The sequence below is a fragment of the Mus caroli genome, chromosome 1 (genome assembly GCF_900094665.2).
Source record: "Mus caroli chromosome 1, CAROLI_EIJ_v1.1, whole genome shotgun sequence".
NCBI lineage: Eukaryota > Metazoa > Chordata > Mammalia > Rodentia > Muridae > Mus > Mus caroli.
In genome coordinates, this window is record NC_034570.1 from 40,109,575 (window position 1) to 40,113,413 (window position 3,839).

Here is a 3,839-nt window from a genome sequence, read left to right on the forward strand (position 1 = left end):
CCTCTATAAGTTTCAGTGTATTTAGTTTTATCTGGAGATTCTTGATCCACTTGGACCTGAGCTTTGTACAGGGATATAAGAATTTGCATTCTTCTCCATGATGACTTCCAGTTAAACCAGCACCATTTGTTGAAAATGCTGTCTTTTTTCCACTGGATGGTTTCAGCTCCTTTGTCAAAGATCAAGTGACCATAGGTGTGTGGGTTCATTTCTGTGTCTTCAATTCTATTCCATTGATCTACCTGCCTGTCTCCGTACCAATACCATGTAATTTTTATCACTATTTCTCTGTAGTACAGCTTGAAGTCAAGGATGATGATTCCTCTAGAAGTTCTTTTATTGTTGAGAATAGTTTTCGCTATCCTGGATTTTTTGTTATTCCAAATGAATTTGCAAAATTGCTCTTTCCAACTCTATGAAGAATTGAGTTGGAATTTTGATGAGAATTGCATTGACTCTGTAGATTGCTTTAGGCAAAATGGCCATTTTTACTGTATTTATTAATCCTGCCAATCCATGAGCATGGGAGATCTTTCCATCTTCTGAAAGATCTGTATAACAAGAACATCAAGTCTCTGAAGAAAGAAATGATGATTCTTATGTGAACAATAGTTACTCTGAGAGAAGTAGCACTTGCCTCAGTCTTAGTCACAGGTGGATAAAAGGTTTATGGTGGTTACAGGATCAGTCATAATATGGACATCTTATTATTAAAGACCACAGAGAATCAGGTTAGAAGCTCAATTAAAATTAGACTTTCTTCAAAGGGTATTTGATATTCGTTTGGCTCAAGAAACAGTAAATGACGCCTAATGTTGCCTTTGTCTTTGGTTTGTTTACCTACATTATGTTGTTACCTGTGAAATCAGTTTCCTCTTCCTGTCCTTGGTCTGTGCTGGAATAAATTTTAAAAACAGACTTGGGAGGTAAACTTTATGAGAACTTTAAAGAAAAACAACAGGGTAGACAGGATGTAAATGTTGGCAACTGTAGAGGGAGAAAGCAGAGAAAATTCAGTCTTTTGTAAATAGTTACATGGTGGAATTGGGGCAGGCAGGCAAGTAACTTCAGAAAAAGAGTAAAATAGCCTGGAGTATCCAGGAAACCTTGTTCAGGCTTTGTAAAATGAGATATAAGAAAGAGGAAAATCAGAAAAGTGGACAGGCTTACCAGAGCTCTAGGGACTTCATGAAGGCAAGGTTTCTAGGCAGGGTCAGCACATTTTCTTATTAAAGGAATAATTGTAAAATCAGCCCCCACTACTACCATCTCAACCCCTAGCCCTCCTATACACACACACACACACACACACACACACACACACACACCACATCTCAACAGCATGCCTTTAGATGACTTGGCCATTCTGAGGTATAGTCTTTTAGCCAGGTGACTGACATTATAGGTTCAGTTCAATTAACTCTTAAGGGTTGAGACAATGATATGTAATGCTCTAGTCTTTGGAGCAGATAAGAATGTCACACCTCTACACACAGCTAGAGGGGGGACTCCTTCTTTTGACCAAGAAGTAATAGCTTCCCACCAATAAGTCTAAACAGAGGCTCCATTTCTATCCTTAATGGCTTCTAGAACTAATGTAACATTCTTCACACAAGACCTTAAAATCATTTCGAAAGTGGGATGGAATCAGATGATACAACCATATGTATCACCCATTCAAAACTGTTCCCCAAAGGGGTAGTGTCTAGGATGGAATTTCAGTCATACCCTCAAGTATACACTCTAGGCAGGGACCCTTTTAGGAGAACAACATGAAATAAGAGCTCTCTTCTGGCATTTCTGGCATCTAGCCAGCACAAAACCAAGGTCATTCCTGCTTCTGTCCAAAGAATTAAAGCTATTCACTTTCAGATTCCCTAACCCTTAAATGTGCCTAATTTGTTACTCGGTCTGATCCCTCATTAATTTCATTTAACTCTCCCACTAGCCATGTCATATTATTAATATGAGGAAACTAGGGTTAGGAGATGTTAAACAACTTACCAGTTTTTCAGTTATGGTATAGGAAAGATAACACTCAACCTAAGTTGTCTAGGTCCTTAACAAGCCATATTGAAAAGCCTCATTGGACATAACTTTGCCCACTAATTCCAGAAGACTGGAAACCCTATATTCTAAGAGACCCCTTCTGTAACTATGCTCATAAATACAGTAAATAAAGGCAGTGGAGATAGCTTCATGTGTATATTCTAGCTATGCAAACATGAGCCTCTGAATTTAGACCATTAGTTTCTTCAGTATACCTCCATGATGTTATTTTCTTCTTCCCTTCCTTGGAAGGTCCTCTCCATGTCCTTACTAGGAACCACACCTCTGTGGTTATTCAGCTACTGAATAGCATATTGGAAGCATAACAGCTAATGTCCACATGTAAGAAAAAAACATATATTTTGAGGTCTGGGTTATCTCACACCCAATGATTTGTTTTCTAGCTTTGTCCACCTGCAAATTTCCTAAGCTCCTTTTTCTTAAAAGCATATTATATTCTCTTGTGTAAATGTATCACATTTTCATTGCCCATTCACCAGTTGGTAAACATCTAGACTGTTTCCAATTTTTACTATTATGAATAAAGCAGGAAGGCATACAGATCAGCAAGAATTCCTGTAGTAGGGTATAGAGTTCTCTATGTATATGCCCAGGAGTGGTACAGTTGGATCTTAGACAGATCTATTTTCAGATTGTTTAGGAGCTGCCAAACTGATTTCCATAGTGGCTAGAATATTTGGCCCTCATACCAGCAGTGAATAGTATTCCCCCTTTCTCACATCCTCACCATCATATGCTTCCATTTGTTGTACAAATTTTGGTCATTCTGAATTGGGTAGGATTCAATCTCAAAGCCTTTTAATTTACATTTACCTGAGGGATAAGAAAGTGGACCCTTCTTAAGTGCTTCACAACCATTTGTGTTTCATCTTTTGATAAATGTTTAGTTCTATATATTTATTGTTTTTTTCCCTTGATGTACCTTTTTTTTTTTTTTTAGTTCTTTGTATAGTCACATGTAAAGCATTTTTCCTGCTCTGTATGATGCCTCTTTGCTCAAATGAAGGGGTCCTGTGCTGTAATAGAAACTTTTAACATCATTAGATCCATTTGTTGGTTTTTGGTCTTAATGCCAAAACTATTGAGATCCTACTCAGAAAATCCTTTCCAGATTCAGGATGTCTGGTTTTATGTTGATGTCCTTGATCTCTTTGGGGTTACATTTTATACAGGCTGATATAAATGAATCTATTCTTATTCTTGTATGTGCAGGTATGTAGTTTGATCAGCATTGCTTATTGACGATTGTATCTTTTTCCAAAATGTACTGTTTTGTTTCTTTGTCAAAAATTAGGTGTCCAGCACTAAATCTTTCCCAGGCCTGCTGCTTGGTGCCGGTCTGGGGACAGACAGGGCTATACTAGAGCAGAGGAAATCCAGACAGGTCATTTCCATCTGCCCTGGGGCCTATCTCTACAACTCTGCCACACTCCCTGAGGGAGAAAAAAAAAATCAGGTGTCCACTAGTGTAGGGACTTATATCTTCATCTTCTATTTAATTCTATTGATCAACATAGCTGTTTTTAGTCCAATATCATGCTGTTCTTATTACCATGGTGCTTGAATTCAACTTGAGATCAGGACAGTGATACAGAATAAAAGCCATTCTTTTATTATTCAGGATTGTTTTAGCTATTCTGAGTTTTTTGTGTTCCCATATAAAGCTGAAAATTTTCCATTCAAGTTCTTTGTAGAATAATGTTGGAATTTTGATGGGATTGCTTTGAATCTTTACATTACTTTGATAGGAGTGTCATTTTACTATGTTA

General features: G+C 37.5%; 1 non-coding gene across 1 annotated transcript; it reads left to right on the forward strand.

Annotated features, from left to right (window-relative positions):
* The first annotated feature begins 3,371 nt into the window (after positions 1–3,371).
* On the forward strand, positions 3,372–3,502 carry LOC115032437. Its single transcript, XR_003838114.1, has one exon. It is a non-coding gene; the product is annotated as a small nucleolar RNA SNORA55 (small nucleolar RNA).
* Positions 3,503–3,839: the final 337 nt, after the last annotated feature.